Source organism: Acinonyx jubatus, chromosome B1 (genome assembly GCF_027475565.1).
Source record: "Acinonyx jubatus isolate Ajub_Pintada_27869175 chromosome B1, VMU_Ajub_asm_v1.0, whole genome shotgun sequence".
Classification (NCBI taxonomy): domain Eukaryota; kingdom Metazoa; phylum Chordata; class Mammalia; order Carnivora; family Felidae; genus Acinonyx; species Acinonyx jubatus.
The window spans coordinates 154,914,708-154,929,902 of record NC_069382.1 but is presented as its reverse complement, the minus strand read 5'-3'; the positions used below and the strand labels follow the sequence as shown (position 1 = coordinate 154,929,902).

At 37.7% G+C, this 15,195-nt stretch overlaps 1 pseudogene; it reads right to left on the bottom strand.

Moving 5' to 3' along the window:
- Positions 1–10,798: 10,798 nt before the first annotated feature.
- On the bottom strand, positions 10,799–12,666 carry LOC106971625 (transforming acidic coiled-coil-containing protein 3-like; annotated as a pseudogene).
- Between the last annotated feature and the right edge of the window lie 2,529 nt (positions 12,667–15,195).

Genomic DNA, 15,195 nt, shown 5'->3' with positions numbered 1-15,195 from the left:
GATTTTGAGTAAAATTTGAGTAAGGGGAATGGTTTTTATAACTGGGCCCTTAAACCAAGAGGCATCTTTTTAGTTCAAACTTTATCTTTTAAATATGTTTTCCAAAGAAGGAAAGAGCAAAAAGAATTTTGATTTTCTTTTTCAATACTGTGACCAAAACCTAACCGGGAGCCTTCAAGCTGTTTGCTTTTCTCCTATGTTATTTATTTAAATCCCTAGGATTTATTTTTCTGTATTGCAAGTACATTCGCCTCAGCTCCTTGCATTCCATCATTGTCAAACTGATACATTTTTTCCTTTGTAGTCAAAACAAAAAAAAAATCTTATAAATATTTGTCGATTCTAATGACTAATTTTTAACTCAACCAGCTTCAAGAAATGCATCGTTTTTTCAAGGATTAGTAGAAACTCTTTGCATTAGTAATATGGAACCTCAAACATAAACAGAATATTTCATTTGGTCTCCCAATTCTCCATTACAGTCATGCTGTGTACAAGGCACTGTATGATATGCAAAGTGGTGTTAGTTCTAAAGAGCAGCCTTGAAGTCATATATCCTAGAGGATACGTAAATTAACATAAAACGAAAACATGTTATGTTGAGGGCTATGGATTAACTCTTTACTGTGCTACCTGGACTTTGACTTCCTATCATTGATTGAAATCCTACAAATACAACTGATAGCAATTTCAAAGCTGGAACTGATCAGTGGAAGTGTTTGAAATAGAGAGAAATGTCTTCAGAGAGACTTGAAAGAATGACAAATATTTATTTTCCAAACAACCTCAAAATAGAGGAAAAATATTTTCAAATTGACATAGCTCCCTATCTAAATTTATGGATGGGCACACTTTTTAAAAGTGAAGCTGACAATCTGCATAGGTCTGGAAGGTCAAAATAGCTTGAAGACCATGTTGCTGACTCAGAACTGTTCAGGAACACAAGAAATTTCCTATGAGCAGGTACTAACTTGTGGGAAAGTCTAGCTGTGTGGTTAGTAGTTCAACATTTAAAGACATCAATGTACTTTTTATTCAGCCTTTACTCTGGTTGGTGTAAGTTAACACAATGCCCAGCTATATAGTCATTACATGAAGGTAGTTTGTTTATTGGTTGTTAGGTATGGCTTTTAGCATTTATTGTACATTTACTGTGCTCAGAGTGCTTTTTAGGTGGGAATGGGATAGAATCGCCCAACAGAGTACTCATTTTGAGGAGCTCAATATCTAATGAATACACATTCTGTGTATACCTTAAAGAGCCTCAGGGAATTCACCAAGAAGAAAAAGTCTAAAAAAGTGTATGTACTACAAACATACCAAACTTGTTAGGAAAGGAAGAAATGTGAGGGAGTGACCCAGAAACTTCATATTGCTTAATGATTGTGATAAATATGTACATTTGATTGAGAAGATATAAAATAAACTGTTACAGTTGATTTTACTATCTAATTAACTGATTAAGCATCAGGTTGCAGCGTGTTAAGAAAGTCTCAAAAAACTACACTGATGTGAATAAATTGATGTAGATCCTCATACAGCATAATGCTTTCAGGTTGAAGTTCTAGAATGTGATTTCATCTGAAATAAAGCCTGGAAGCAAAAAAAATCATTTGATTATGGAAGTATTAGGGATGATGCCTTAATATTGAAAAAATAAAGAACACACAGAAGATCCTTGAAGTTACTTTCTCTTTTTCCCTACTGAGTAACCAACCACTGTTTTAGTTACAACATTAGACCAATTTCCACAGCGGACCCTGAATGTAGCACTTTCCCTTGTGCCTGTGCCACTTAACCCATACTTCAGTAATGTGTAAAAACCAGTTAACACATGATAGAATGGGAATTAAGTTTAGAGTCAGTTACCTTTCCTCAGTAATCTGTCACCTCGTTCCCCCTTTGTGTCTGTAAATCATCTTTCTCCAGTAAGTGCTTAACTGCTGGAGGACTTTCATGATTAGTCCAGCCTTCATTGAACCCTAACTGTAAACTATAGGGCATACTATTTAGCTTTAAATCATATTATGTGTCATTATTCACTACTGTTTCATGATGTATTTAACTCAACAGTGAATTGTTGTGTGTCTTATAGATATAAAATGGTATTCTTGGTATTAGATATATTAGATCTTTTTCAAACTAGATTATTGGGGCACATGGGTGGCTCAGTCAGTTAAATGTCCGACTCTTGGTTTCAACTCAGGTCATGATTTTATGGTTTCTGGGATTGAGCCCCTGTGCTAACAGCCCAGTGCCTGCTTGGAATTCACTTTCTCCTGCTCTTTGCCCCTCCCCCACTCGCACACTTGCATGGGCTCTCTCTCTAAAATAAATAAATAAACATTTAATAAAACTAGATTCATCTTTCCCTTACTTCTTTGAAGAATCATGTCTTTCCAATATTTTGCCATTCTTAAGATGGATTAAGCAGATACATGCTAACTGAATGTTTGTTTTTTGATTAGTGCCATTTGCAATTGACCCTCAATTGCATTAGCTGTGTTAAGTAGGAGAAGTCAGTCATAACCTGGGGGAGCAATCCACTGTCTTTTTATAATTATTTTTCTCTTTGCTAGCAGATGCATGGGTTGTTTATGAATTTCAGAGCACACAGATCATGTATCCTGTTAGGTCTGCCTCACAAAGGAATGGAGAGCTTCCTGAAATCCCTATTGAGTCCCTGGTGCCACCCAACAGAAATCACCTCTTTCACTCTTGCCGCCTGAACTTTCTGTATCTATGCTTCTGCTCTGTCTCATACGACCTCTTGAAATAGGAAAGATAATTAAGGGCTTAGGTGTCAAATATCTTTCAGGAAAGTGGAAACTAAAAAATGAATCTCTGAATTACTTTTCTTTTTCAGATCTGCTTGACGACCTACTATCTTCAGAAAGGGATGATTTTTGCTCATGAGACAGTGTCATTTTCCAAGGACCACCTAAAAAATAATGAAGATGAGTAGCCAGAGCAAACTGATACTCATCGGAAATATTAATTAGAGTGCAGACTCAAATATTCACAGCAACACTATCCATATTATCCACAGTCAGGAACTACTCAAATGTCTGTCAACAATAAATCGGATACATTGTAGGAATTCACCCAATGCAATATAATTAAGCACAACACACACGATGCGCATGTAATTGAACAGTGTTCCAGCAGAAGAAGCCAGCCACAAAGCATTACATATTGTATGATGCACTCACAAAAAGAATACTGGTTTATCCTAAGGTTGTAGCCACTGGAACGGAACACAGAGGATGTCTGGAGTACTTGTTACCTTGTTTCTTGATCTGGGTTTCAATTACATGGACATGTAAAATCTCAGCTTGTGAAAGTCTATTGAGTCTATTAGGATGTGTATATTTTTTCTGTATTCGCATTGTTATCTAAAAAGAAGTTAAAACTAAAGAGAGGAACTAATTATATCAATGACGAAGATGAAAGTTCAACCAAGTGCCCTTTCTCCCATTTCAAGCGGATGATTTTCTCAGAAAAAAAAATGTAAGTGAAATCTACTGTGTTTCCTTTTACAGATTTAATTTAGTAATCAAGTGATACCAGTTTATCAATTGCTTACTCCACATCAAAGAAAGGAGTAGCACACAGTTCCTGCTTTTATGAGGACAACGTTAACACACAGATTTAATGTTATATGCTATTCTTAACCTTGATAATTATCCAGAGATGATGCTGAGTAATGAACAGAATTTATGCAGATGTCCAGTGTTCAGCTGGACCTTGAAGGATGGGTAGGAATTTAATTAAAAGTTTTCGTTTATCTTTTTAAATTTTTTCTTTACGTTTATTTATTTTTTGAGAGACATAGAGAGAGCACAAGTTGGGGAGGGGCAGAGAGAGAAGGAGACACAGAATCTGAAGCAGGATCCAGACTCCGAGCTGTCAGCACAGAGCCTGATGCAGGGTTTGAACCTACAAACTGTGAGATCATGACCTGAACTGATGTCGGATGCTCAACCGACTGAGCCACCCAGGCGCCCCTAGTTTGTCTTTTTAAATGTTTATTTACTTTGAGAGAGAGAGAGAGAGAAAGCAGGGGAGAGGCAGAGAGAGAAGGAGGGAGAGAGAATCCCAAGCAGGCTACACACTGTCAGTGCAGAGCCCGATGCAGGACTTGAACTGATGAGCCATGAGATCATGACCTGAGCGAAATCAAGAGTCAGAGGCTTAACAGACTGAGTCACCCAAGTCCCCCTAAAATTTTTAAATTAATTGAAAATTTTAATTACTATTTTTAAATTGGAATTTAAAAATTACCTCAATTTTATGAGATAATTGTAGATTTACATGTAGTTGTAAAAATAATAGAGGCTCTGACACTTTGCCCAATTTTCACAATGGTAAAATTTTGTAAAATCACAGAATAATATTATAGGATATCAACACTGATACATTCCAGTGATTTTATTCACAATTTCCAGTTTAACTTGGTTGTAAGGGTATGTATGTGTATGTGTAAAGTTCTATGCAATTTTGTCACTTATATAGGCTCATGTATTCACCACCACAGTCAAGATACTGAACAGCTCAAATATCACAAGTCCTTTATTTTACTTTTTTATAACCATACCCAACTCCTCTCCTTCCCTCCTTCCCCCCCACCCTCATCTGTTCTCTAATCCCTGGTAACCACTAATCTGTCTTCCATTTCTAAAATTTTGTCACATCTAAAATACTATATAAATGGAATGTATTCTATGTAACTTTTTGACTTTTTTTCACTCAGAATATCATCCTGGTGATTCATCTAAGTTGTTGGATGTATCAGTAGTTTGTTCCTTTTCATTCCTGAGTAGTTTTCCCTGGTATATATGAGCCATAGTTGGTTTAACCAGTCATCTGTTGGATATCTGGGCAGATTGCAGTTTTTGGCTACTACAAGTCAAGTTGCTATAAACATTTGTGTGCAAAGATCTGGCTCAAGGAGAGCAAATGTGGTAGGTATAGATGGGAATAAAATTAGGTAGTTAAGGATATTGTTTAAATAATAATAATAATAAAGACAGACTTAAGGGCACCTGGATGGCTCAGGCAGTTAAGTGTCCAACTCTTGGCTTCAGCTCATGTCACAACCTCATGGTTCATGAGTTTGAGCCCTGCATGAGGCTCTACCCTGGCAACACGGAGTCTGCTTGGGATTCTCTTTCTCTCTCTGACCCTCCCTCCCACCCCTGCCCTCTCAAAATAAATAAATAAACATTTAAAAGAGAGAGACAGATTTATGGGCTCCTGGCTGTCTCAGTCAGTAGAGCACATGACTCTTGATCTCTGGGTCTTAGTTCAAGCTCCACATTGAGGGTACAGCTTACTTAAAAAAACAGATTAAAACACAGGTGGAAGTATTTAAACCTTGTATTTACCATAGCAAATAGAGGACCACTGTTAGTTCCTTCTCCAGTGAGAATCCTGCTGTGATAACTGTTGGCATTACCCATGTGAGTAGATGCATCGTTCTCAGCCACGACTGAACATTAGGTTCATGTGGGGAGTTTTAAGAACTCCAGTGCCTGGGTGGCACCACAGACCAGTTAAGTCAGAATCCCAGTGGATCTCAAGTATCCATAGTTTTCAAAATTTCCCAGGCTAAGCCAAGGTGTGGCACCACTGGACTTAATGTAGGTAATCTGATCGTGAGGTGGCTCCTGCAGCCCGAGGGTAAAATGGAAAGGGATTTAGGCATGAGGAATGGGACAAACTGTACAGTTTGACAGGAGAAATGTCAGTGTTCAATGATAAAGAAGATATAGGGAAGAAAACAAAGAATGGATAAGAGATTCCCAATGTTCCAGACTAAATGGTGGATATGTGGAATATTTATGGGGAAATGTTTGGGAGGTCTTCAGTACTCATGATTTATTTGATTTGATGGTAATGCATTCAAGAAGAGATTTTTTTTTTAAAGGCAGATGGAAATTTTCATACTCAAAATTATCCATTTCCCCCATAGAAATCGAAGTTTCATTTTTACATTAAAAACAAACTTTTATTCATCTTAGACACTGATGTTTCATTAAACGCTTCTGTTTGCAGTATCCTGAGGTGATAATATTGCTTGTCTTCTGTGATGAACAAGTTTCAAACCTGGATACTCACTGCCATAAACTGAAATGAAAACACATCTTCATAATATATGAAATTAGTTATAGCTGTGCTATGGGTCTGGCAATCAGGTATTCAAAACTTGGCAGTAGCAAAGAAGAGCCAAGTGGCTTTCATAATGTATTTTTAAATGAAAGTCGTAAAGAAAACTCCATTTCATTAAGTGCTTGAAGAGAGCTTCTTGGAAATGTGTTCAGTTACAGAAGCCCGGTTCCCAAGTGAGTCCTGTCACTCCACAGTAGGTGAGTTTATTTTCCACAGTGGCTGAGCTTGGTGCTGTTGAGTTGTTTTCCTTGTCACCTTAGGCAAGCTTAATGGCTAATGGGATCGCTAATAGGATATACAGTCAGTTATGGAGTTCTAAACTAGCTTGGATTAGCTATGACTAAAATCAATTATCACAGTCCACTGGTCCACAGAAATCAGGGGGTCCTCTCATTTATGTTCCTAGTGAACAGCTGTACTCCGTCCCCAAGAGGAGAAAAATATTACCAGCAAAATTGATGCTAATTAGCACCCACGTTGGCAGTCAGAATAGAGACACTGAGAAGAAAATTTGCAAAATGAGGCTGGTTAGGGGCACTAAAAATTTGTGTCACTAAAATTAGCCAAGTATAATAAATGACTTTCCAGGGATTTTCTGAAAACCCATATTCTTCACTTAATCAACACATTAAAGAGCTATTTTGAGTGATGTGATATAGGTTGTCCATTATGTTATTTATTCAATTATTTTTATTTCAAAATATCCAATATCAGCAAATTTTTATGCAATCACCAAATGTTACTGGCTTGCTGTATATGTCTGCTGTGACAATTTCTTTAGTAGATTATCATTGGCAAGCATCAGTCTGTCAACAAAAAATTGGTCTTTTGCTCAGCAAAGTAGATAACAATTCCGTTGTTTGTCCTTGATAGTCTACCTTTAGACATTCATTTATTTAGCTTAACACTTTGAGATAAAAAGAATTCAGTAGGAACAATATACCTTTTCAATTATTTACAACTCCACATGAATGAAAGATCATTACCTGAGTGTACATTGAAGAGAAAAAGGTTGGAAGAATATAAGAATCATAAAAGAGGCTCAAAAAACACAAAACATTTGCAAAAGTACATTTCCATGCTTACTGCATAGTATAGATGCCAGTTGAGTTTAATTAGTACTTTTACATTATTTCTTATGGCATCATTTTCCAAGATGAAATATTACTTGTAGTGAAAAGATTGTGTTTTATTCCAACTGAATCGATATGAAGGTGGACAGTTTCATTGAAAACTGATTTTATTTGGAAAAGTCATACAATTTAGCTTCTGCAATTTATAACTGACATGCTAGGAAGGACTGACATCTAAATTCAGTTAAATATCTGTGTTATCATTTTTCTTTGAAGGTGGAATTGGCAATGGAGTAATAGTGGATTAGGCAGGTGGTGTGACAGCCAGCATTTCATGGAATCATTGATTGTGGTGATGTCCTTTATTGACATGCCTATGCTTTCCTATTAAACAGTGGTGTAAAGGGTAAGATGCTGGCAGGGATTAAGAAGTGGTTTAAACTGGCTGATTAAACTTTCCTGATAACTCTACTAGCACACATTCAATCACAATTTTTATACACAATAGGTTTACTCTTAATCTGGCCAACAGGCTTTTAAAAAATTCTCTTCCTTCTCCATGAATGAGTTCTGTGCCCTTCATAAACATTCTTCACACCCCTGCAGAAAATAAGACACAATGTAAGACCAAAAAAAATCTACTTCTGATAATATCACATCCATTAGAGAAGACCATGATAATAGTTTCATAATTGTAGAGGACTTCAGAGTTTATAAGCTAGTTTTATAAACGTCTTGGGAAGTAATAAAAATAGATATCTAGAAACTAAATTTGGGTATCTAGCAAAGTATGGGCCTGGAATCAGAACATTGGCTTTTCTGACTGATAATGGTGACCAAAGGCTAGTGCCTGTTTTATATTTGAGTTTCATAAGTGCCTGTAGATATACAATTGTGTCTAACATAGGCACATTTATACCAAAACCAAATAAAGACACCACTGAAAAAGAAAACTACAGGCCAATATCCCTGATGAAGATAGATGCAAAAATTGTAAATAAAATACTAGCAAATAGAATTCAACAATACTTTAAAAAAAATCACTTAGCATGATCAAGTGGGATTTATTCCTGGGCTGTGAGAGTGGTTTAATATTAACAAATCAATCAATGTAATACATCATATCAATAAGAGAAAGGATAAAAACCATATGATCATTTTCAAAAGACACAGAAAAAGCATTTGACAAAGTACAATATCCATTCATGATAGAAAACCTCAACAAAGTAGGTTTAGAGGGAACATACCTCAACATAATAAAGACCATCTAAGAAAAATCCATAGCTAACATCATCCTTAATGGGAAAAAACTCAGAGCTTTTCCCCTAAGGTCAGGAACAAGACAAGGATATCCACTCTCACCACTTTAGTCAACTGGAATAGTGCTAGAAGTCCTAGCCATATTAATCTAACAATAGAAAGAAATAAAAGGCATCCAAATCATTGAGGAAGAAGTAAAACTTTCACCATTTGTTGATAACATGATAGTATGAAAAAAAAAAAAGGGGGAGCCTGGGTGGCTCAGTCGGTTAAACATCTGACTCTTGATTTCAGCTCAGGTCTTGATCTCATGGTTTGTGAATTCGAGCCCCACATCAGGCTCTGCGATGACAGTGCGAAGCCAGCTTGGGGTTCTCTCTCTTTGCCCCTCCCCTGCTCTCTCTCACTCTCTCTCTCTAATAAGTAGATAAATAAACTTAAATAAAAAAGAAAACCTGAAAGACACTACCCACAAACTTCTAGAACTGATAAACAAATTCAGTAAAGTCACAGGATACAAAATCAATGTACAGAAATCTGTTGCATTTCTATACACCAATAATGAAACAGCAGAAAGAGAAGTTTAAAAAAAACAATCCCATTTACAACTACACCCAGAAAAATAAGATACCAAGGAATAAACTTAACCAAAGAGAAGACCTGTACTGAAAACTATAAAAACACTGATGAGGGAAATTAAAGATGACACAAAGAAATGGAAAGATATTTCATGCTCATAGACTGAGAACAAATATTACTAAAATGTCTATACTGCCCAAAGCATTCTACACATTTAATGCAATCACTATCAAAATACAACCAGCATTTTTTTCACAGAACTAAAACAATCCTAAAAGTTGTACAGAATGACAAAAACCAAAGCAAACTTGAAAAAAATAGCAAAGCTGGAGGCATCAAAATATTGACTTCAAGTTATATTTAAAGCTGTAGTAATCAAAATAATATGGTACTGGCACAAAAATAAACACAGAGATCAATGGAACAGAATACAAAATCCAGAAATAAATCTGCAATTATATGGCCAATTACTCTCTGGCAAAAGAGGCAAGAAAATACAATAGGAAAAAGTCTCTTAAACAAATGGAGTTGGGAAAACTGGACAGCAGCATGCAAAAGAATGAAACTGGACCATTTTCTTACACCATCACAAATATAAATTCAAAATGGATTAAAGACCTACATGTGAGATCTGAAACCATAAAAATCTTAGAAGAGAATGCAGGCAGTAACTTTTTTAACATCAACCATGACAACGTCTTTCTAGATATATCTCCTGAGGTAAAAGAAATAAAGGCAAAAATAAACTATGGGGACTACATCAAAATAAAAAGTTTCTGCCCAAAGAAGGAAACAATAAATGAAGCTAAAAGTCAATCTACTGAATGGGAGAAGATATTTGCAAATTACATGTCCAGTAAAGGGTCAGTATCCAAAATCTATAAAGAACTTAGAAAACTCAACACCCAAACCAAAAAATTAGATTAAAAAATGGGCAGAAAACATGAACAGACATTTCTCCACAGAAAACATATAGATGGCCAACAGACACATGAAAAGATGTTCATCATCACTCATGATTGGGGAAATTAAAATCAAAACTATAATGAGATATCACTTCAAACCTGTCTGAATACTAAAATAAAATACAGAAGAAACAATAGGTATTGGCAAGGATGTGGACAAAAAGGAATCCTCGTGCATGGTTGGTGAGAATGCAAACTTGTGCAGCCACAGTGGTAAACAGTATGGAGGTTCCTCCCCAGCCCCCAAGTGACTGTGTCTGTGTCTGTCTGTCTGGCTGTGTGTCTGTGCAAGGTTTCATGTTCTTTCTTTTCTCTTAACCTCACCTCAGTTCTAAACCTGATTGCATTAACAAGAAGACTAATAAAGTTTCCTTCAGTTTGCGTGTTGAAGAGTTATATATATATATATGGTATATGGTATGGTATGGTATGATAGATAGATAGATAGATAGATAGATAAAAAAGTTAAAAAAGAACTGCCTTATGACCTAGTAATCACACAATCACACTACTTGGTATTTACCCAAATAATACAAGAACACTAATTCAAAGAGATACCTGCACCCCTATGTTATGGTTATAGCAACATTATTACAATAGCCAAATTATGGAAAGAGCCTTTGTCCCTCAATAGATGAATAGATAAAGAAAAAGAAGTGATATCTATCTACTATATAATAGTAGATATATAGACACGCAAACTGAAGGGAAACTTTATTTAGTCTTCTTGTTAATGCAATCAAGTTTAGAACTGAGGTGAGGTTAAGAGAAAAGAAATAACATGAAACCTTCCATAGACACACAATCAGACAGACACAGACACAGGCACTTGGGGGCTGGGGAAGGGGCTTCCACATCAGACCTTTCCCATCTTGGAGATGAAGTCATCACAGATTCAAGTAGTTCCTCCTTTTCCTTAGTCTTTTGCTCAATGTCTTCTCCAGTGAGTGGATGTGCATCTGTTCCTTTCTCAGGCTTACCTGGAAGGCCAAGGCCTCGACTTGGGCCTTGCTTCACGCCTGAGTGATCTTGTCCTTTGCGAGCTGGAGTTTCTCCTCCGCGTGGGACTTCAGAGCTTGGTACCTCTGGCCTTCGTTTTCAATTCTGCTATGTAATCTTTGAGACACTTCTTCAGTGATTCTCCATTCATGGGATACCCCTTGATCATCTCCTTCTGTTTCTCAAACCCCTTGAAGAAGTCAGAGGAAGACTTTTCCATGGAGCTCAGGTCTGCAGTGAGTTGGTCTTTTTCCTTCAGAATCATCTGGATCTCAGCTTTTGCAAGTTCCCTCTGTTTCTGAGCCTCCTCCATCGCCTGGTACACAATTCCTTCAAACCTGCCCATCATCTTCCCTATCTTCGGATTCTTTGCATGGAATGCCTCACACTGGCTCCTTAGCAACATGTTCTCTCGCATGATTTCCACTGTTCTACCCACATCCTTCTAGCTATACTGTAGCAAGTCCATGATGGACCCCACGGGCAGCAGTGGACCCCTAGATCCAATGACATATCGAGGGGTGTCCAGCACGGGAGTACCTAGGTCTCCTGGGAAGTCAAGTACCCTTAGCTTCCCCTGAGGAGGGCTTACCCAGGAAGGCAGGGCCATGTTCTGTGCACTTCTGGTCCCTGGAGCCACAGGCACCGGTGTGAGGACTATCCTTCAGGAGTGGGTCAAACTTGAGTTACAAGGACTCTTTTCTCGGGTCTGACTTCTTAAATGAGGAACTCCCAAACTGCTCCAGATAATCTACATTGGCTCCTGAGCCTCAGCTGGGTTTCTGAAGTGCTCCTCAACCAGGTCTGCGGCAGGCTCCAGTTCACGCCTAGGAGTAGGGGACACTGATGTACTGGCACAGTTGGCAGCTTCTTCCTCACCCACTGTGTCCAGGGTCCCTGAGGCGGTGTGCATCCCAGGTGTGTCATCTACCCAGGCTGAAGGCACCTTATGGCTTGGAGGGAAGTGTCCTGTGGCCTCCAGACCAGCATGCAGATGCCTGGCCACAGGCCCTGCTGGCCTATTCTGGGGGCTGGGCCTCTCCTCCACTTTCAAATGACTTAAAGTTCAGGTCATCCAGCTTGTTTCAGTCCAGGTTGTAAGACCCCTGGAGAAGGGGAATGGGCCCCACACCCACCTCCTCAGGTGCATTTTCCTGCCTTGCCTCTGGTATCCTAGAAGGAGGATTAATGCCACGTCTTTTCCTCAGTTTCCTTGTGGGGGCAAACTTTCGCTGATGACATTGTCAGAGAAATCAAATTCTAGCCCTATGGGCCAGCTCCTCCAAGAGGTGGCCCTTTGTCCATCAGCTTCTTCCTTCTGAGGACTTGGGGATGTGGCCCCTCCAGGCTTCAGAGGGCTGGTCAGGATAATGTTACCAGAACCAGAAGTGTCTTCAGGGATGGCCGGCCTCACCAGGCATGTCTATGAGGGGCCCTTCTTCACATACTCCTTTGGGGTGAGTACCAGGGAGCAAAGTAGCCATGCCTGAGGAAGCAGTGAGCAGGTTTGAGCTTTCTCTGGCAGCTCTGTGAGTGTCTTCTGTTCTGTCTTGAGGAGGCAGCTGGGAAGGGTCTTCTAGGATTTCAGAGGTGGATATAAAACTTTTCTCTAATTCCATTATATATATATATATATATATATATATATATATATATATATATATGGAATATTATTCAGACATAAAAAAGAATGAAATATGGCCATTCCCAATGACAAAGATGAAGTTAGAAAGTATAATGCTAAGTGAAATAAGTCGGAGAAAGACATATACCATATGATTTCACTCATATGTGGAATTTAACAAACAATACACACAAACAAAGGGAAAATGAGAGAGAAAAATCAAGTAACCGACTCTTTTTTTTTTAAGTTTATTTATTTTGAGAGAGAGAGAGCATGAGTGGGGGGGTGGCAGAGAGAATGAGAGAGACAGAGAGAGACAGAGAGAGAGAGAGAGAGAGAGAGAGAGAATACCAAGCAGGCTCTATGGTCAGCAAGGAACCTGACTCATGGCTCAACTGTGAGATCATGACTTGAGCTAAAACCAAGAGTCTGACGCTTAACTGACTGAGCCACCCAGGAGCACCCCTGTAGATTCTTAATTATAAAGAACAAACTGATGGTTACCAGAGGGGACGGGGGTGAATGGATGGGTTAGAGAGGTAATGGGGATTAAGGAGTGTACTTATCATGAGGAGCACTGGGTGATGTATGGAAGTGTTGCTTCCGTATCATACAGCTGAAACTAATAGAACACTGTTAACTGACTGGAATTAAAATAAAAGCTTAAAAAAAATCATAGGCACATTTCACTTGGCTCCTGGTGTAAACAAATAAATGAATAAATAAAAATAAATAAACAGAAAGAGCTATAACGGTTTATACCCTAAATTCCATATAGGGAATTCCATATAGGGTAAATTCCATATAGGGTATATATAGTATCCGTAGTACCCTGGCTGCCATTCTATCTAATGAGCTTCTGCCCAAATAAATCTAAGAGGGCAGGCATGGATCTGCTCTTTCCTCAGTCAGTCTCAATTCCCATGTGCTTCTCATCATCTGAGAACCTCACTATCCTGAGTAATAAAGATACTTATTTTTCATACTGTTTGACTCTCAGATCTAAGGCATTCTGGTGTTCAACTGAAGAGACAATAACAGAAAAAAACTCCCTGTGTAGACTTATTACAGAATTTGTATCTCTTTCTAAGATGATATTGACTATACATTTTTTGTTTTTGGTTTTGACACCAGTTGCTGAATTTAGATCCTAAAACTTCTAATATTAGCCCGATTCTGGGGTGACTTTCTTATCTCTTGGTTTTTATTATTTAAAGCATTTTTGGTTTGGTAATATAGAAGCATGTGATTTTATCCAGGCATGTCACTACCTGGCAAAGGGTAGATTCTAAATAAATTATTGCTTAGGATAAATGCTAAATGCATACATATAAGTTAGCTAGGGCGTTTCCTAACACTGGAACTTAGGGTCTGAGCTGCGTCATAGTGATGATAACAAAGGAAGAAAAGGGGGCCGTGTCAGCAGATAAAGGAATTTTGAGCCATTATTTCCGAAAGTCATAGCAGGAAATCTTCAAAGTGACATATATGGAGACTGATCATCAAGGAAAGACCTGTAACAGTGGGGATGGAAAGGATAAACTGAAAGGTAGAAGGTCAGCAAAAAGGAATTAGGAAATGTCAGGGTACAACCAGGTCTTTAGAAAGAACAGAAGAAGCAAAGAGATAAAAGACGGAGACAAAGAGAGACAGGATTTTCAGTTTGGGTAGATATTTTCCAAGAGGGGATATGAATAAAGGTCTTAAGATGTTGATGGAAATATGGATGTATTGTTTATTTATTTTATTTTATTTTATTCTATTTCATTTTTATTGAAGTACAGTTGAAATGGAAAAATAAATATGAATGTATTTTCCAAATTTTTCAGTAGCAACACATGAAATTATACATGAATACTTACACTTGAATTACATCTCCACAAAACAGAATACTTATGGGATTCAAAAGACCAAATGATTATTTTAGAGTAAGTGGGGTGGCTTTAGACTAATTAAATGAAGTAAATCAGATTCTGAAAGAAGCTATTGGTAAAATGAAAATTTATTCTTCAAGAAGTAGTTGAGAAGTCAAAGTGTGTGTAACTGCATGTATTTGAGGCTGTGCCAATGTCTTACAAGCTTGAGCTTTAGGCAAGTTACTGAACTCCTCTAAATGTCACTTTGCTAGTCTACAAATAAATATATTTATTTTTGTTTTGTAATTTTGCAGTGAAGGATAGATGAAGTAATAATTCTAAACTCCAGCTCAGCACCTGACCCATACACACTGCTCTAAATATGATGCAGCGGCCACAGTGATGGTATCACCGTGGCCCCGAAATAGTTCCTGACCATGAACTAAATTCTAATTCTAAATTCTAATTCTAATTCCATTCCTGCACTAAGGTCTCTTCAAGTTAGGGAATTTCTGTCACATTGACCTATACTCCCCTAGCCCAAGGTATTTTTTGAGAACTTTTGCATACATAGGATGATATATGTGATAGCTCTCCCTTTAATTTTATTAGCATTGATCTTGACTATTTTCTTAATTTTGTCTGGCTGTAATAGCAAGTTTCTCTCG